General features: G+C 41.1%; 1 long non-coding RNA gene across 1 annotated transcript in view; it reads right to left on the reverse strand.

Moving 5' to 3' along the window:
- Positions 1-1,246: 1,246 nt before the first annotated feature.
- LOC142743476 (uncharacterized) overlaps positions 1,247-21,451 on the reverse strand; it is a 108,875-nt gene continuing 88,670 nt past the window's right edge. Inside the window, exon 4 of the long non-coding RNA XR_012881569.1 lies at positions 1,247-1,438. This is a non-coding gene — a long non-coding RNA (uncharacterized LOC142743476). The remainder of the gene's footprint in view (positions 1,439-21,451) is intronic.

Below are 21,451 nucleotides of genomic sequence, written 5' to 3' on the forward strand. Positions count from 1 at the left end.
TGGCTGCTTAAAAAAGAGAGACACAAAACTGGATGATGTATAAAATTCAGCCACAGCCTTTTATTAAAGTTAAAATATAAACCATTTTTTAAAAATGTACTAATAACTAAAACTATTGACATAACATTAACATAGAATTAATCCCGGCTTAGCCATAAACTGAAGTCTACCAGAAATCAATATGAGCGACTTACCCCTCACAACAAAACGGCCGTGACAAGTTATTTACCACAATAAAATTGAACTTAAAGAGGCTCTGTCACCAGATTTTCACCCCTATCCCCTATTACAGCAGATCGGCGCTGCAATGTAGATTACAGTAACGTTTTGTTTTTTTCAAAAACAAGCATTTTTGGCCAAGTTATGAGCATTTTTATATTTATGCAAATGAGCCTTTCTTAAGTACAACTGGGCGTGTTTAAAGTTAAGTCCAAGTGGGCGTGTATTGTGTGTGTACATCTGGGTGTTTTTACTTGTTTTACTAGCTGGGCGTTGTGAATAGAAGTGTATGATGCTGACGAATCAGCATCATCCACTTCTCTTCGTCAACACCCAGCTTCTGGCAGTGCACAGACACACAGCGTGTTCTCGGGAGATCACGCTGTGACGTCACTTCCTGCCCCAGGTCCTGCATCGTGTCGGACGAGCGAGGACACATCGGCACCAGGCGACAGAGGCTACATCGACTTACCTGCAAACGCCGATGCTGCTGCAGAATCAACTGTAGCCTCTGTCGCCTGGTGCCGATGTGTTCTCGCTCGTCCGACACGATGCAGGACCTGGGGCAGGAAGTGACGTCACAGCGTGATCTCTCGAGAACACGCTGTGTGTCTGTGAACTGCCAGAAGCTGGGTGTTAACGAAGAGAAGTGGATGATGCTGATTCGTCAGCATCATACACTTCTATTCACAACGCACAGCTAGTAAAAGAAGTAAAAACGCACAGATGTACATACACAATACACACCCACTTGGACTTAACTTTAAACATGCCTAGTTGTACTTAAGAAAGGCTCATTTGCATAAATATAAAAATGCTCATAACTTGGCCAAAAATGCTCGTTTTTGAAAGAAAAAAAACGTTATTGTAATCTACATTGCAGCGCCGATCTGCTGCAATACGAGATAGGGGTGAAAATCTGGTGACAGAGCCTCTTTAAAACAGGACTGCAAGGATATTTCACCGATCTTAAATTTGTCCAGAATCTCACAACCATTATTTCTGATTACAATAAAACTCAGACAACTTTTATGGAAAAGTGGAAGTGGCCACAGCTTTATTATTTACATATGTAGTAAAACCCAGAACATCGGCATGAAGACTTTATAATCTCTTTTTCTCCTCTTATTCCTGTGATGCCACCGAACGCTGTTAACCAGCAGGCATGTAGGGTTCTACCTCCGCCTTCATGGCCGTAAATAACCACCAGCTGTGACATCTGCAAGAAAAACCGCCAGAACATGGACAAATCGAGCAGAAAAACACATCATTCCCATAAAAAACAAAAAGGGGAGGAAGGGCGGGTGTAGGGCGGGTGTACCTCACACTGGAGCTGAAGGTAAGGGGGCGTTCTTCCCAAGACTCCTTGCTTTTATCACCTTTACCACGCCCCTCCAAAACAATGAACACCAATCATCCCCCAGGGCATTTTTTGTATAAGTTAACTCCTTACCACCTTAACCCTTACAGTCCCTGACACTTTCCGTATTCGGTTCAGTGTCTACAAAACTGTAGGGAGGAAGGTCGGGGCAGCTAATGGTCAGCTGACTTTCTCACCCTCCCAATCCCTAACCTGTTGCTGGGTCTCCTAACTTTGCCCATCTGTCACATGGGCCGTAGATGTGGCCCAATGACATCCATCACCTGGCTGGGTGTACAGTGTGTCCTGCAAACGGTGGGAATAATTCACGCCGAATAATAATTAACACTCAGATGCTTGTAATCCCATGTGGATCCCTTTTAAAGGTCTGGGTTTCGTCATTCTAATCTCATGCAATCTCTTTACTAACTTTTTACACCGAATTGATTATTATTTCTTAGCAATTTCCTTAGCACCAACATATTCTCCAGTACTGTATACTGAATGCATTCACTTTCCTTCTCTCCTTCCACTAACACGAATGTATATCTATAATTTATTTACCTTATTTTACAATTGTTAGTTGTGTCTTTTATAGAATATTCTCGTTTTGTCGACCCCATAGACACAACAGGTTAAGGGGCTCGTGTTTCTGCTTCTCACAACCTGCGAGTTGTAATTACTTCAGTAAATCTTGGAGAATGTAATATGCTCGGTGCCTGCACACAGCATGATCTGCTCTTGTCTCTCAGGCCTGCAGCTGCTGCTGCCTGTCCTGACCTTGTTCTTACTCTCCGTGCCTCCATCTCTAGCCAGGAATTTAAGCAATCTCCAGTGGTAAACAGTAATAAGTAAATCACATCAAATTACATCACGTCATACAGTAATTCCTCAGTAATAACAGTGATAATGATACTCCGAGCAGTTCTCTCCTAATGGCCACATGTGAAACTTATTCATGGATATACTACAGATACTACAAAGACCTTTTTTGTCCTTTAGCCATAGACAGACATATACATCTCTGTTATATTTGTATGTATAATAACTAAAGTAAAGCCCCACCCATATAGCAACTTTAAAGAATATAATAAAAAACTACAAAAAAAAAAGGTGATTCCATTATGTCATTAGAAACATCCTTCAGCTGCGGGGCATGCATGTATTAACCTTACAGAGATTTGTCAGCAGAATGCAGGCTGTCTTACAATAGTCTGTGGCAAATGTTAAAGTGGTTTTCCGGAACTAATATATTGCTCAGATTGGTGGGGGGCTGACAGCCATGTCACTCATCTGACTAAAGGTATACCTCCCAACAGTCCCTGGTGTACTCAGGTAGCAGATACAGTTGAACCCAATGCTGAGGCAGGGAACCATCAGTTCCCTGCTTCAGAATTAGTTCAAAGCGGAGGAGCAGAGAGTGCTCCTCCACTCGGCAAGGACTCCCCATGGCACAGCACTACTTTAATCACTGTGCTCAGGGGAAGTTCTTGACGTCACTCTCCATATATGGACAGTGACGTCAGAGGCTACTGATTGAGCAGAATCCTCATTGCGGATGATCTGACCGGCGATTCCGCTCCAAGATGAAACACCTGAGGTCACTGTCCATATATGGACACTGACATCAGAGTCTCCTCCTGGAGCGGAATCCCTGGCCAGAGTCTGAATCAGGGATTTCGCTCAAGGATTAGCCACTGACGTCACTGTCCATATATGGAAACGAAGCTCATCCAAGATGTTCTGCAGCTTCGTTTTGGTGATCGGTGGGGGTCTCAGTGCTCAGTCCCCCACCGATCAAAACGTCTGACATGTCACTATGACATGTCAAAAGTTTTTTGAAAGTTTAGTTATAGTTATTTATCATTATTATATAATGATTAATTAACATTACTGTGTTTTTCTTATCACAAACTGGGATTTTGAATAATATATACACTACCGTTCAAAAGTTTAGGGTCACTTAGAAATTTCCTTATTTTTGCAAGAAAAGCACAGTTTTTTTTCAATGAAGATAACATTAAATTAATCAGAAACACACTCTATACATTGTTAATGTGCTAAATGACTATTCTAGCTGCAAACGTCTGGTTTTTAATGCAATATCTTCATAGGTGTATAGAGGCCCATTTCCAGCAACCATCACTCCAGTGTTCTAATGGTACATTGTGTTTGCTAACTGTACCATTACAGTGATTAGAAAACACTTGAAAACCCTTGTGCAATTATGTTAGCACCCCTGTAAACAGTTTTGATGTTTAGAGGAGCTATAAAACTGACCTTCCTTTGAGCTAGTTGAGAATCTGGAGCATTACATTTGTGGGTTCGATTAAACTCTCAAAATGGATAGAAAAAGAGAGCTTTCATGTGAAACTCGACAGTCTATTCTTGTTCTTAGAAATGAAGGCTATTCCATGCGAGAAATTGCCAAGAAACTGAAGATTTCCTACAACGGTGTGTACTACTCCCTTCAGAGGACAGCACAAACAGGCTCTAAATAGAGTAGAAAGAGAAGTGGGAGGCCCCGCTGCACAACTGAGCAACAAGACAAGTACATTAGAATCACTAGTTTGAGAAATAGACGCCTCACAGGTCCTCAACTGGCAGCTTCATTAAATAGTACCCGCAAAACGCCAGTGTCAACGTCTACAGTGAAGAGGCGACTCCGGGATGCTGGCCTTCAGGGCAGAGTAGCAAAGAAAAAGCCATATCTGAGACTGGCTAATAAAAGGAAAAATATTAATATGGGCAAAAGCACACAGACATTGGACAGAGGACAGAGGAAGATTGGAAAAAGTGTTATGGACAGACAAATCAGGCAGCTGATATTCTATCTGTAATGGAGTGGCCAGCGCAGTCACCAGATCTCAACCCCATAGAGCTGTTGTGGGAGCAGCTTGACCGTATGGTACGCAAGAAGTGCCCATCAAGCCAATCCAACTTGTGGGAGGGGCTTCTGGAAACATGGGGTGAAATTTCTCCCGATTACCTCAGCAAATTAACAGCTAGAGTGCCAAAGGTCTGCAATGCTGGAATTGCTGCAAATGGAGCATTCTCTGACGAAAGCCAAGTTTGAAGGAGAAAATTATTATTTCAAATAAAAATCATTATTTCTAACCTTGTCAATGTCTTGACTATATTTTCTAGTCATTTTGCAACTCATTTGATAAATATAAGTGTGAGTATTCATGGAAAACACAAAATTGTCTGGGTGACCCCAAACTTTTGAACGGTAGTGTATCTCTATGCCAGTACATTAACCTGTGCGCTAATCGTAAAACATAATAAGGGTTAAACGGCGGAGATCAGAGGTTTGTACATATGTACATATGTACATAACGACTGGTTTCAATTTAATAACCATTTTTAAATAAGACAAAAAAAAGTCCAGATGGGTGTTTGCCACTAGAAGGGCCACTACGCTCTTTCCATGAATTTTGGGCTTCGCTCCCGTTTGCCAACATTGCAGCTCCTCTAGAGGGTCCTTCACAAGTTCTCACCATGCAGTAACTAAGGAGTTGAGACCAACCAGAGCCCTCTTTTAAGGGCCTTATAGTTGGCACACAGCCTGACTGTGTTATATGTACGCAGGCGGATATGTGTGACTATGCAAAGCCCTAAAAAGCAGTCCTCAAGTCATATTGGCATTTAGTGAAGTAGGTATACAAAGCAGGGTAAGGTTGTCTGCCAAACTTTCAAAAAAACTTTCTGTTCGAATTCTCCCTCTGTCCCCCATTGCATGTGACCTTATGTTATGGCTTGGTGGAAATTATGCTTCATTGACAAAATGTCACTGTGGCTCAGTCATAACCCAGGGCTCCGGGTGACAGCGGAAAAATTAGAAGTATCGAGAGTCTTTTTTTATTTGCTACAAGTTCCCAGGTTGTTTTAACGCAAACTGGTGGGGACTGAAGAGTGATGGTTATTAAGACCATATGAAAAGGTGAGTTTGTCAAAGGTATAAAAAAAGTGTGTTTTGAGTTGTGCTGGCCAAAAAAGGACGACTCAAGGATTTATATATTGGTAAATAGGAACAGTTTTTTTGTACTGATGTCACATTTGGGTTTATTTTGTCTAAGGGGATATATTTTGTTTATGCAAAGCTTTAATTACATTGGGACAGACTGAAGATCAGCACAAAAACAGGTGCGCTGGCTTCTGCAAGACATGTGCCCTGGGTGCTGTTCATGATCTGCAAATATTACATTTGCTAATAATAACAACATAATTTGATGTAGTGCTAAACTAAGGAAAACTGTATTTGCAAATACACATTAAAAAATAGTTACAAACTACTCGAGATACACGATAATAAAAAAAATACATTCACAGGACCATAGTAGTAATTTGTGGTAAATTGTTTTGATGCCTAAACGCTTGGTTATTATTTAAGGAAAAGAAGTGTATTCATAGCCAACTGTTCTCTCCTTCGTAACCTGTTCTCTCCTTCGTAACCTGTTTTCTCCTTCGTAACCTGTTCTCTCCTTCGTAACCTGTTCTCTCCTTCGTAACCTGTTCTCTCCTTCGTAACCTGTTCTCTCCTTCGTAACCTGTTCTCTCCTTTGTAACCTGTTCCCTCCTTCGTAACCTGTTCTCTCCTTCGTAACCTGTTCTCTCCTTTGTAACCTGTTCCCTCCTTCGTAACCTGTTCCCTCCTTCGTAACCTGTTCTCTTCTTCGTAACCTGTTCTCTTCTTCGTAACCTGTTCTCTCCTTCGTAACCTGTTCCCTCCTTCGTAACCTGTTCTTTCCTTCGTAACCTGTTCTCTCCTTCGTTACAGCACCTGCTTGGTTTGTGAGAAGGTATCCAAAGACCCATTTCCAAGGATCCAGATCAGAGTTTCCATATCAAAAGGAAGAGTTTTATCTGTGATTTGTTTATCTCCACTTTTTGCAGTGTGACAAGGAACTGCATATCACTTAGCGGACGAGGTTCATGATCTGTTTCCTTTATTAAATAAATGTTCTACAAACCCTGATAAGATACTTCTCTTTATTCAGGTTCTTACCGCGCCAAAAGGGTTATTAACAATTCAAGTTATATTGAAAGTCTATTCTACAGGGTGGGCCATTTATATGGATACACCTAAATAAAATGGGAATGGTTGGTGATATTAACTTCCTGTTTGTGGCACATTAGTATATGGGAGGGTGGAAACTTTTCAAGCTGGGTGTTGACCATGGCGGCCATTTTGAAGTCGGACATTTTGTATCCAACTTTAGTTTTTTCAATGGGAAGAGGGTCATGTGACACATCAAACTTATCGAGAATTTCACAAGAAAAACAATGGTGTGCTTGGTTTTAACGTTACTTTATTCTTTCATGAGTTATTTACAAGTTTCTGACCACTTATAAAATGTGTTCAAAGTGCTGCCCATTGTGTTGGATTGTCAATGCAGCCCTCTTCTCCCACTCTTCACACACTGATCACAACACCGCAGCAGAAATGCTAGCACAGGCTTCCGGTATCCGTAGTTTCAGTTGCTGCACATCTCGTATCTTCACAGCATAGACAATTGCCTTCAGATGACCCCAAAGATAAAAGTCTAAGGGGGTCAGATCGGGAGTCCCAAAAACTGGCCTTTCTGTTGCGGGTTTTGCATCAAAATTGAATTCAATGGGGTAAACCCACAACAGAAAAGCAACAGAAAAAGCAGCATAAATTGACATGCTGCGGATTTAAATTCCGGACCGCAGGTCAGTTTATGAACGTTTTCCCTGCGTTTTTTTCCCGCAGTGTGGTCATGAGATTTTCAAAATCTCATCCATTTTGCTGCTAGTATAAATGCTGCGGAATTTCCACACAGAATTCTGTAGCAGAAATTACGCTACGTGGGATCCTGACCTAAGGCCTCTTTCACATGCCAGTATTTTGGATCAGTATTTAGAAGCCAAAACCAGGAGTGGGTCCAAAACACGTAAAGAAGCACAAATCTTTCCATTATACTTTTCTGTTTATTTTCCACTTCTGGTTTTAGCTTCCAAATACTAATGCAAAATACTGACCAAAATACTGCCGTGTGAAAGTGGCATCTAGTTTTTGATGCAGTTTTGAGCAAATAATGAACACATTAGTGGACACAAAAGATAGAAATATAAGTCTTTCTTTTATACTTTTCCTTTGTTTTGGATCGACTCCTGGCTTTGGCTAAAAAAAAACTGCACCAAAAACGGCCCGTGTGAATGCAGTCAAAGGGAGCTGCAACAATAGAAGATAAGGCCTTGTAGACAGAGTATGGTTTTGGTGCAGTGTTTACAAGAATAAAAGCAAGCTGTACTTACTTCTCCTCTTTTTACATCCCCTCCTGGTTTTGGCAAAACAGAACAAAACAACGAAATCTGCACCTAAATCTCCACTGTGTGAATATGGCCCAGAAGCCGTCCACGTTGATTACTAGAAAATGCCACAGCCTCGTCACAGCGCGCCTGTCTCCTCATTTGCACCCAGAGCAGGTATAGCCCCTTATATACAGTCGTCAAAGTTTGACCGTCCCTTTTTTTAAAATTTATTTTTATAAAAAGATGCAGTAGAAAAATGACAGGTTAGATCAGAATCATTTATATGGTAAAAACCTCCATGTTTATACATTAGTTTTATTAAATGATGTCGTTTTTTTTTTGTAAATTATTAGTTTTATAAACATATATCTTGAATTATTGTTGAATTCTGTTGCCATCATAAATAATTTATTGTTATTGTGGAAAAAATACAACATGTGGTAATAAAAAGAAAAAGTTTTCTTTGACCTTTTCAAAATATTTCAGGAAAAGATTTGCCCCAAGGGTGCAGCTCCAATTTCTCTATAAACTTCAGCCAGAATGATAAAGGAATACACCCTGGGAGAATAAGACAGCGCGTGATCTCATAGCATGTCTGCATGCTCATTATTTTCACAGTCCCTACCAGGAGAGGGCCCAGATAAACCAGATGGAGATAAACAGACATGCTGGCAGCCTTTTTCAGGCTCGGCTAGAAAGTATTCGCAGTATAATTGTAGTGTGGCATGTATTATAGAGGTGCTACATAACATAGTAGACTTGTCTCCCTACAAGCTTTATAAGCTATACTGTGTGGGAAGGAAAGTCCAGGATCAGTGTTATGATTCCCAAACCTTTCACCACAACATGTGTGTTTCACCTCCGCAGGTATCATTTAAAACTCCTGGGCTCCAATGCAAAATCTGTAACATACCCCCACCTACCATGTGTCATTGATAACACTGGTGTCTTCTTATGTGGCAAATGGACCTTTGAGTCCCCTCTCAGACAACAGGACCCGGATACAACTGCAGACTCTGCAGCCTCTAATATTACACCTCTGTTCTTCTCCAATTTCATCGATTTTAATGGTAATGCTTCCGTTGCTAATGGTTTGTCTCCGTTTTGTAAGGTTTCCGTTTTTTTTTCCCGGAATCAATAGTGTAATCGATGTAGTTTCCATTTGGTTTCCATCCATGGGTTCCCCTAACGGAAAGGTCTGACGGAACCCATGAATGGAACCCCAACGCAGATGTGAATGAAGCCTAAAACAGGGGTCTTATCCTTTTGCCATCGACTTCTACTGTCCAAAAAAAGGATCAGTCTGGATCCCACATTTTTGTGTCCAGTTGCATCCTTTTTTAATAGTAACTTTGACCAAAAGATAAAAATGTGGTGTGAATCTAGTCTAACCCTTTCAAGAGCAAGGCTTTCCAATGCCAGACTGTCCATAACAAAATTTGGCCAAATTTTATTTTTTGGGGTACAGTATGATACCTTGATAGAACCGGTATTTCTTCATTTTTTACTTTTTATGTAGGGAGAAATGGAAAAAATAGGGGAAAATGCAGATTTCTTTCATTTCTTCCTTTTGTAATATAACATGATAATACAATACCAAATATGTGCACTTTGCCCTCCACTTCTTCATCGCTATAACGCCCGAGAACAAAGGTCACTTTTTTTTTCTAGCACCCCTCCTGACTTTAAGGTGTCTGGGATTTGTAAATGGACGCAAAGCACCCGTGTACAGAAATTTTTATCGTAGGCATAAGAGCAGATAGGGGCGGGGCTAAGGCGACAAAAAACTAGTGACAGGTAATAATTTGTGCGGCTATTATATAACATATATTCTGCTATATGGATGCATTATTATATGTGTACATGCAAAATGCATCCATGTCAAAGAAAATAGTCCCTGCGGCTGGGTTGGAGAAGTGTTTGTCTGCATTGTAAAATGTATTGTAAAAAATGTATTGTCAATTTTTATTTTCTATTTCTACCTTTTTATGATGGCATAAGTTTGTGATCCTGTTCAATTCCAACTATCCTGTGCTGGATTTACTTCAACAATGCCATAAAACATCTCTAATAGTCACAAATCATAAACACAAAAATAAATAAATGCATTTAATGCTATAATGATTGTTTACGAGCGCTAAGGAGAAGAGACAAGCGGGATGAAGATCAAGCTGTCAGTGCACAAGACTGACGGATTTGACTGGGACTGGGACAGAGCAGCCTTGAAAAATGTATTAAATGGAATTATTTTTACCCCAAGATGAATTAAATGCAATAAAAAAACATGATGTAGCTATTTCTTTTTTATTTTCAAAAACTTCCTGGGAGCGGCCATATTGGAGACGTACACTTCTTTCCTGTATTGTGTGTACGGACTGTACAGCAAAATGCCACTGTATGGCATACGTCACAGTCTATGTTTAATACATCATGGCCTTTTAAATAGCTTTTCATGTTGTATACTTTAACCCCTTCCCTCTACAGCCATTTTTTGTTTTTCCATTCTCGCTTTTTCATTGCCACTTTCCAAAAGCCATAACTTTTTTATTTTCTCGTTGATATAACCGTATGAGGGCTTGTTTTTTTGTGGGATGAGTTGGTTTTCACTGGACCATTTATTGTACCTTATAATGTACTGAAAAACTGGAAAAATTTATTTGTTGGGAATGGGAAAAAACTGATTCTCCATTGTTTTTTTGGTTTCGATTTTACGGCATTTACATGTTAACTTATTCTGCGGGTCAATATGATTATGGTGATACCAAATTAATATAGCTTATTTTTCAGTATTTTACAACTTTAACAAGGAAAGAACTAATTGTTAGAAGGGCTTGTTGTTTGCGGGTCGAGCTATAGTTTTTATTGGTACCATTTTGGTACCAAGTAAGATCACTTTTTGCTCTTTTTTTGTGAGAGATGGGGTGACCAAAAAACAGCGATTCTGGCGTTTAAATTATTATTATTTTTTTTACTGCATTCACCATGCAGGTTAAATAATGTAATATTGTAATAGTTTGTGCATTTACAGACGCGCGATACCAGTTATGTTACATTTTTATTTGCATAGCTTTTGGGGAGAAATGGAAAAAGGTCTTTTTTTTTTCAACTTTTAATATTTTTTTGTTTATATAAAGAAAACTTTATTCAACTTTAACGTTTTTTATTAAAGGTGTATCCGAGTTAAAATGTGTATGTGTTAATGTTTGTAATTTAAGAATGTAAATACATTTGTAATATACTTACATTTTCCAATTTGGCCCCATTTCCAGATGCTGGCCTGGGGTACTTGACGGGTGACGTCACTCGCTGTGTTGATCTTCAATTCTCTTCCGGGTATACGACAAGTCACTTGTGACGTGCTGTGTATGGGCTGTTCTGTTGCACATCCAGTAACGCGCATGCGCGGTCCCTGCTGTTCTCTCGAGTGTTGGTGCAGTCTTTGAATGCATCCTTTACCAAAACTGGGACGATAATCGAAAATAAGGAAAGGAAAAAAACGCACCATAATTACACTGTGTGAATAAGGCCTTAGTGAACCGCAAAATGATGCATTTTCCTACCATATCTCCTGGCAGATTACCCCGCAAAACCTCCACGAGTCAATCAGATTTTTGGTCCTACCTTTAATCCTACCTGGTCTCCACTGTTTTTATCTACCTGCATCTACTCCCCGGCGAGGTTGGCACCTGATGCCCTAGGGATTACAACACTGGCAGCATCCTTCCCAACCATCTCGCTCCGCAATAGTGTTGTGCCTATTCATGCACAACCGTTTAAGGTGAGCCTCCATTTATTATGCTCAAGAGAGAAAGCCATCCTTAACCTGACTTAAGGCCCTTTTACACTGGCCGATAAGCGGCTGGTGCAGCGAGCGCCGATCAACGAGACATTGTTGATCGGCGCTCATTTGCTCCTGTCACACAGAGCTATGGATGGGGACGAGCGGTCGTCCCCATACATTATTATCATGTCGACAGCGCGTCTCCCTGTTTGCACAGGGAGATGTGCTGCTGACAAAGATAATATTTCACTTTTTTAAAACGATACGACCAGCGGATGATCGAGCGTTCGCTCATTCATCTGCTGATCATTCCCCTGTTTACACAAGGCAATTATCGGCAATGAGCGTTATATGAATGCTCGTCTGCCCGATAATCATCCTGTGTGAAACCCCCTTTACTCACCCTATTTAGCGCCTGTTTGTTCTCTTTGTCCTCTTTTTTGTAGTTTTTGTATACGCCAGACAATAGAGGGCAGACTTTTTCACATAAAAGCTCATAACAGTGAAGATTCCCTCTCCATCAAATCTCCTCATCAAAGTTTCCCCTACCAAGGAACAGATTTAACTTCTTAGGCTTCATTCACATCTGCGCTAGGGCTCCGTTCCGACGTTCCGTCTGAGCTTTCCGTTGGAACGGAGCCTTGACAGACACATATGTTTCCGTTTCCATCACCATTGATTTCAATGGTGACGGATCCGGTGCCAATGGTTTCCGTTTGTCCCCAATGTGCAAGGGTTCCGTTGTTTTGACTGAAGCAATACCGTAGTCGACCTATGGTTTCCATTTGTGTCTGTCAGGGCTCCGTTCCGAAGGAAAACTCAGACGGAACGCTGGAAAGGAGCCCTAGCGCAGGTGTGAACGAAACCTTCATCTGTTATTTGAATTGATCATCTCGGCAATAGTGATAACATTCCATTCTGTCTTATCTTTCGTGCCAGGTACAATGGATCTAAGAGCTGGTATGACTGATTATCCTCGTATCTTAGTATATGTCAGCTTGTCTATATTTCTGTGATTGAGTGGACTTGCAGTCTGATGAGGATCTAAAAAGACAGGAAAAAATATATATCTTTAATCCATTTGTTAATTAAAACCGCTTCCTCATTTTTCATCACGGTGACAGATGTTATATTATTACACTCATTCCTGACCTTTATGAATAAAGACAGAAGACTGTGTCCTGCCTTGTGAATATTGTATAAATGCCACGGTGATAAAATATCAGTTTCCCTTTTCTCTGCTATATGAACTTTATGACTTTTTGACTTCATGACTTTTTTCTCCGACAACTCCCCTTAGAGTATTGCTTTTCCAAAGCTGTTTATTAAGTGGTGTAACTTACACCAGATTCAGTGATATAAAGGAATCCACACACTTCTCAGCTTGTTTTCATCTTAGGACTGAGATCCCGGGACTGACCTGCACTGCCTTCCTAATAAGGACCGTATGCTGGCATAGTAGATACACACACGTAATCTGGAGAGAGATACATTGTCCAGAACTTGTCATCTATTATCTATTGTTTGGTTCTAGTCAAAAGCTTTTCAATTTCAATGCACTGCTCTCTATCTAAACAGAAGGCTAACTTATTTTTCTTGAAAATGCACGGCTAAAATTTGGGAGTAATATAGAATTTATCATTTAGAATTCTTCGCCTCATAATATGGCCAGAAATAAGACCGAGGGCTCAATACAAAGCAAGATACTACTCCGCCAAAACCTGAAAATTCAAGTTTAAATGTGGTCAAACCTACTATCTTCCATGTGGTACTCACGAGGGTCCAAAAAGCTAAGCTCTCTAATGTTGTGTCTTCAGACTATAGACCTTCGTTTGCTGTATGTACTGACGTACATGGAGCCAAGTGTGAATTTTCCACCCTTCCTAACAAAGTAGTGGCTCAGTAGGGTTAACGAGTTCCAATTATTTTTTTCCTGTTGAGAAACTACTTTTTTTTTTACAAGTTATATGATTTTTATTGGTGACCCCCACCCACATGTTTCCTCTATGCTGTTGTTTGTGCAATCAGATGGACAGGAAAAATAATTTTTCATTGTTAGGGCCCTGCAAACGGCATCATAGATATCCGTTTCCTGGATTTCTCTGAGTAAAACATTGGGGAAGTTGAACACTGGTATTATTTCCAGTTAAACTGGATTTTGTCTAGTTTTGGTTGAGTTCCTGTTTTCAATGGAAGATTTCTTTGGGACTTTTACAACTCATGCACATGGCTGTATCATGGCTCCATATATAAGTGTATATTTTGTGCCAAGGATGGGATCCCATCCGGGTAGTTTAGGAAAGGCTCGCTCTATCTATCTATCTATCTATCTATCTATCTATCTATCTATCTATCTATCTATCTATCTATCTATCTATCTATCTAATCTATCTATCCCTTTGAGTCAATATGCATTTCTCAGAGGTAACCAACACTTGTTGCTATCTATCTATCTATCTATCTATCTATCTATCTATCTATCTATCTATCTATCTATCTATCTATCTATCTATCTATCTATCTATCTATTCTATCTATCTATCTAATCTATCTATCCCTTTGAGTCAATATGCATTTCTCAGAGGTAACCAACACTTGTTGTTAACAATAGACTATTGCAGCCCACGAGAGGTTAGATCGCTTAGGACCCCACGGGAGCGGTATGGAGTTCCAGGTTTCATAGGCTTATCCTTGCCTTATCACCACTTTGTTTTTTCCCTAATCTTGTCTTTTGTGCTTTTTTACACATGGTTTCTGCCTGGATAACTTTTATTAAAAAATGTTACATTGAATGCAGTGTATTCTTGCTGGGATTATGGGCTTTGATCTGTTTCTGGTGTAACTTTTAGTAACTTTTTCTTTTTTGGATTGTATAATATTTTACATGTGCTTATTGTTTGTAAATTTATATCCTTTAAAAAAAATTACACAAAACAAAACAATAGACTATTTCTTATTTGGGGGGCTCCTAAATACAGAATATGACCCACAGAACATACATTATATTTTATTACAAAAATCCCGGACTCGCTTTCTATTTAAAAAAAAGGCTAATTATCTCCGTATGACACCCCAATTAAACATTGTACATACATATAGGTAATACTAGACATAGGGATAGAGTGACTAGATTTTATCACCTTTATGTAGAGTAGTACCACCTGGCCCTGCTATGAGGCTCTGTAACCCTTTTCTGGAGCATTTATTAAACTAGAGTATACAAATGTTTGCAGAAACGGTGCTCCTGGAATATAATTATAATGTGAGCTTGAAATATTATTTTGGAATCAGTGCTTAAATCGCATTGGCAAACATTCAAAAAACAAATCCCATCAATATAGGAATTTGATACTAGAGCAGGTGATCCATTAATCTTTTGTTGTGAAAGTATTTTATTTATGTTGCGGAGCAGAAAATGTTCCAGCATTCCGGCCGTCAATTGTTAAGTGGCTGCGTTCAGGAAAATGTTTATAAATTAGTGTCCAGATGTACAGCGATGTAGAATTGCCTGTACCCTGTTCAGTGAAGGTTTAACAGCTTGCTGCATACCTCACTCCTGGCTCCATATGTTTGTATTCTGTTTTACTTTTATGCTTGCTGATATATTAACTACTATTCCATCTGTTCTGAAAAGTTACTAAGAATGCATTTTTCAGGCAAAATCTTGCAGAATATACCCCGACACAGAATGGCTATAAATTTGCATATGCAGATATTATGAAAAATATTTCTCTCTGAAAAAATAATAAAACTCATCAGTAAATAAGTCCTTCAGTTGTTCTCTTCTGTAAAGTTAATTTTCAGTGGTTATATTTGTTTATGGAAAAGCTGGGTGACCACCAATATGGCAGCCCCCTCCCATCCAAGGAATTTCAAATTGTAATTTTTTTTCCATTTTAATAAATAATTTTATATAAGGAATGCGTATATTTACAGGTATAGGCAGCTACATAACAACTAGATGACAGCTATAAAATGACAACCACTATAGGCCTGGGTTTTAGAAACTTGCCCGGGTTGTCACTCTGCTCATAGGACTTGGAGGGCAATGGAACCATCACTATGTTAATGACATTTATAAGGGGTGGACGGACAATTAGACACTACCTTGAGCATTAGGGGGGCCCAAAGCCTGAGGAGGAGCTTGAATGTAGTGAGGTGGAGCTTGAATTGAGCGGCGGTCAAGCATGCGCCCACAGCTCCATGCGATACCTACGGGACTGATGGAAACGTCAGTGCTGTACTTGACTGTTTCCGTCATTCCCATAGACTTTGAATGTAGCGCGTGCTCGACCGACGCTCTATTCAATGTCTTCCTCACTGTGGTCAAACTGGATCCCTGCGGAGGTGCTCCCAGTGATCAGACAATTATCACCTATCCTGTGGATAGGTGATAATGGTCGCTTCTTGGAATACCCCTTTAAGACATCATTAGGCCAGTTTGAGGATGGGCATAATGTGGCCACATTTTAGGGTCTGTATTATACTAGTGATTGAATTTGCATCACTTGAACAAGAGGGGGTAGTCCTGGTGTTGTGGCCCTAAAATGTAAGCTAAAATACGGCTGCATTATGGCCATCCGAAACCGGCCTTATGCATACATTGTTTAAATTAAACCAAATTATATAACTGATCCTACCCCCCATAGAGTATGAATAAAAAGGAAAAACAGGGACACTGTTCTTTAAAGTAAAAATAAATAAATGAAATGTATGTCAGCTTTTCCATTATTTTTGTATACTCTATCTTTATGCTTTGTGGGAGAGAGATGCATAACTGATGCAAAACCAGCATGAATTATGTAATACCCCTGTGCTAAATCACCGTATGCTATGTAAGCGTGAGTGTGCACAGAGCCTGAGTGTTTACTGTGTGTTCCGCATTTGTAATTTCACAAGTATGCAGTGTTTGTACTTCTTTGCTTATTTTGCTGACCTTTAAGAAGCTCTTCATATTGTATGCAGATGTTGAACAAGAATGCAGACCTATACACACTATTTTATTCTTCCAACATAAGTGCTCATAGTTATCGTACCATACTGTGGGCACATACTGTACCTCTATGTGCCGCTTTTATACTGATGTAATGAGCGGCCCGGGTGGTATAAGGCCTAGGCAGATTAGTCGTAGAAAAGATAGAATGACGCACCAGGAGTGATGGCAAAACAAATTCTATACAAAGACCAGCGTTACTTCACACTTGGTCACAGCAATGGAATTAACACTTCTCAGCACTATATTTGAGAGGCACTGTATCTTAAAGGGGTTGTCCAGGTTTGGGGCTGTTTTTTATACTGATGACTTATCCACAAGATAGGTCATGAATATATTATCGGTAGGGGTCCGAGCCTTCTGCTTCTGGCCCTCGGAGTCAGCTGGTACAACTGACCAGTGCGGGGTCCAGGTGTCAGACCCCCACCGATCATATACTGATGACTTATCCTGTGGATCAATATAAAAAATAGCCCCCAGCCCAGACAACCCCTTCAATACAGGCTCTGGTCAGGTGGACTATAATAGCTGGCTCACCACTTGCAGGACATAGATAAGGGCACTCCACCTCCCTAATACAGGGGTACATCCTATTTAAATTCCGATTTCCATTAGGCCTTAAAAGGCTGCTCACTCACTGCTTCCTGGGTAGGCTTTTACCAGTCACCCACAGCACAAAACAGCAGCTCCTGCAACTTCACACAGCAGATTCACACAGCAGCATGCTTTTGCTACGTTATAAGGGTATGTTCACAAGCAGTGGTTTCAGACGTAATTCGGGGCGTTTATGCCTCAAATTACGCCTGAAAAAACGGCACCATTACACCTCCAAACATCTGCCCATTGCTTGCAATGGGGCTTACGGTGTTCTGTTCCCACGAGGCGTAATTCTACGCGTCGTTTTCAAAATTCGGCGCGTAAAAAGACGCCGCGTCAAAAGAAGTGAAAGTCATTTCTTGGGACGTTTTTGGAGCCGTTTTTCATTGACTCCATTGAAAAACAGCTCCAAAAACGGCCGTAAAATACGCCACGAAAAACGCTACAAAAACCTCTGAAAATCAGAAACTGCTTTCGCTTGAAAACACCTCGTGATTTTCAGATGTTTTTTAAGCCACTCGTGATTTTCGCTGCATTTTTTACGGCCATTTTTTGAGCTTTTTTCAATAGAGTATATGGAACACGGCTCCAAAAACGTCCCAAGAAGTGTCCTGCACTTTTTACGCGTCAAACGCTCCGTCGGAACAGAATGCTGTTTTCCCATTGAAATCAATGGGCAGATGTTTGGAGGCGTTCCGCTTCCGATTTTTCTGTCATTTTTCGGGCGTTTACGGCCTGAAAAACGGCTGAAAATAGGCCCTGTGAACATACCCTAACACATGACTGCAGGATCAGACTACATACAACATGTTTTCAGTTTGTTACCATGGAGACATATAGGTTTGTAGATCTACTGTATACACAAAACAAAATCAAACCTATTTGCAAAGTTGCTTTTTTTTTTTATTTTGGAAGCATTGGTGTAAAAGCAAAAAATACCCTTTAAAGAGGCTCTGTCACCAGATTTTGCAACCCCTATCTGCTATTGCAGCAGATAGGCGCTGCAATGTAGATTACAGGAACGTTTTTATTTTTAAAAAACGATCATTTTTGGCCAAGTTATGACCATTTTTGTAGTTATGCAAATGAGGCTTGCAAAAGTCCAAGTGGGTGTGTTTAAAAGTAAAAGTCCAAGTGGGTGTGTATTATGTGCGTACATCGGGGCGTTTTTAATACTTTCACTAGCTGGGCGTTCTGATGAGAAGTATCATCCTCTTCTCTTCAGAACGCCCAGCTTCTGACAGTGCAGATCTGTGACGTCACTCACAGGTCCTGCATCGTGACGGCCACATCGGCACCAGAGGCTACAGTTGATTCTGCAGCAGCATCAGCGTTTGCAGGTAAGTCGATCTTACCTGCAAACGCTGATGCTGCTGCAGAATCAACTGTAGCCTCTGGTGCCGATGTGGCCGTCACGATGCAGGACCTGTGAGTGACGTCACAGATCTGCACCGTCAGAAGCTGGGCGTTCTGAAGAGAAGAGGATGTTACTTCTCATCAGAATGCCCAGCTAGTGAAAGTATTAAAAACGCCCCGATGTACGCACATAATACACACCCACTTGGACTTTTACTTTTAAACACACCCACTTGGACTTTTGCAAGCCTCATTTGCATAACTACAAAAATGGTCATAACTTGGCCAAAAATGCTCGTTTTTTAAAAATAAAAACGTTACTGTAATCTACATTGCAGCGCCTATCTGCTGCAATAGCAGATAGGGGTTGCAAAATCTGGTGACAGAGTCTTGAGCAACCAGCTGCACCTTTTCCTCCACTTCATCTGACAGCCAAGTGAAGAAATACAAGTTGCAGTCCCCACCCTGCTACTGCTGTGTGATTTAGTGGGTGTGCTTAGTGCAGTGGCGGATCATAATATGGCTCAAAGTAAATTGCAGTTTTGTTAAGTTTTTTGGCGTGACAAAACGGCATTGTGTATGTCCTGCAAAAGGACCTGCAGACATAAGGTCAGATACCTTATGTTTGCAGTTCTTTTTACTGTTGAGAGACCTGCATGACCACAGGTCCTAGTACAGCAGCAAGACTCCATGGAGAAGACTGTGAGCTGCAAGCTGCTATGTAACTATTAGGCTATGTTCACACAGAGTATTTTGGAGGAGGAATATCTACCTCAAAATTCCGTTTGGAACTTTGAGGCAGATTTTCCTCTCCCTGCACGCCGATTTTCACGGCGATTTTCGCGCCGTTTTTCACCCACGGCCATTGAGCGCCGCGGGCATAAAACACCGTGAAATACGCTTTCTCTGCCTCCCATTGAAGTCAATGGGAGGTCAGAGGAGTAAACGCCCGAAGATAGGGCATGTCGCTTCTTTTTCCCGCGAGGCAGTTTTACTGCTCGCGGGAAAAAGACGCCGACGCCTCCCATTGAAATCAATGGGAGGCGTTTTCGGGCCGTTTTTGCCGAGTTTTGCGACGCGGTTTCCGCGTCAAAAAACTCGGCAAAATACTCTGTGTGAACATAGCCTAAAGGGAATGGATTCGTTTAAGGGGTCTGGTGTCTATATTTAGGGGGTCTGGTCTGGGATCTGTATTAGTTTAAGCAGTCTGAGCTCTGTATTTAGGGGGTCTGATTTGGGGTCTGTATTTAGGGGGTCTGGTCTGGGTTCTGTATTTAGGGGTTTGGTCTGGGGTCTGTAGCTAGGGTGTCTGGTCTGGGGTCTGTGTTAGTTTAATGGGTCTGGGGTCTGTATTTAAAGGAACAGTGTCATCACAAATTTTTTTTTAATATGTTAAAGATGTTAGTGCTTTATTAAAAATGTTTATATTTATTTGTGTGTTTGTGTTTTACTTTTTCTTATTTTTACACTTTTTCTTCCCTATGGGGGCTGCCATTTTTTTTTCCATTTCTGTATGTGTCGATTAACGACACATACAGACATGGAATACGGCAGCCACAGTCCCATAGGGACTGCGAACGGCTCCCGTCCCATCCACTTCTGTGTACGCCGTCTATGTGGGAACTGCGCATGCGCCGCTCCCACACAGTCCAATTTTAAATGCGCGCCGTCCGGCGCCATTTTCCTGTGGACCGGAAGTCGCGGCCGGACAGTAAGATTACTACTTCCGGTCGCGGCTTCCGGACTTGTGCACTTGGACCAGCGGCAGCAGACGGAGCGGACGGGCCGGAGGGAGCCGCGGCGGCAGGAGCAGGTAAGAGATTTCTATGTATGTTCGTGTTTGTGTACGTTTACTACTGTATGTAAACCTTCTACACTGTGTGTTAGCTCAAAAAATGGCGACACACAGTGTAGGAGGTTAGACCGTTCAAACCGCTCGTTTATCCCGGTACTAGCCAGGATAAAGGAGGGGGGGGGGATGCTGAGAGCTCACTAGAGCGAGGGCTTTTTACCCAATTTTGCAATGCTGCAATTTTGGGAATAGCTCCATCTAGTGACCAGCAATGGGAAATATTATAAATTAGAATTAATTTATAATATTTCCTGACTCGTCAAAAAATAAAATAAAAATTTGAACAATGTTTAATCACCTACACACTAAATGTTTAATTAAAAAAAACAAAACATGTTTTTCTGGCAACACATTCCCTTTAAGGGGTCTGTATTAGTTTAATGGGTCTGGGGTCTGTAATTAGGGGTCTGGTGTCTATCTAGGGGTCTGAGGTCTGTTTTAGTTTTAGGGGTCTGGGGTCTATAGGGGGTCCGTATTAGTTTAGGGGGTCTGTGGTCTGTAATTAGGGGTCTGTATTAGTTTAGTGAGTCAGGTCTGGGGTGTGTATTTAGGGTCTGGTCCAAGGTCTGTATTTAGGTGGTCTGGTCTGTTTATTTAGGGTGCTTGTTCTGGGGTCTGTATTTGTTTAGGGGGGTCTGGTCTGGGGACTGCAATAGTTTAGAAGGTCTGGGGTCTGTATATATTCTAGAGTCTGATTTGGGGTGCAAATTTATTAGTCCGAGTTAAAGGGGTTGTCCGGGCACGGGGTGGTTTTTCATAATGATGACCTATCCACAGGACCGATCAGCTGCTTCGGCTGCCTCCAGGCAACAGATGTCCGTGCCGGAAGCAGATGGCTCCAGTCACAGTTTAGCCACTGTGCTGCGGTACAGCAGCTCTGCTCCTATTCAAGTGAATAGGAGCAGAGTTGCAGTTCTGCAACACGGCCGCTATGCAGTGTACGGAACCTTCTGCTTCCGGTACTGAACACTGCATAGCATAGGTCATCAGTATGAAAAACCAGTCTGTGCCCGG

This window comes from Rhinoderma darwinii, chromosome 2 (assembly GCF_050947455.1).
Source record: "Rhinoderma darwinii isolate aRhiDar2 chromosome 2, aRhiDar2.hap1, whole genome shotgun sequence".
Classification (NCBI taxonomy): Eukaryota; Metazoa; Chordata; class Amphibia; order Anura; family Rhinodermatidae; genus Rhinoderma; species Rhinoderma darwinii.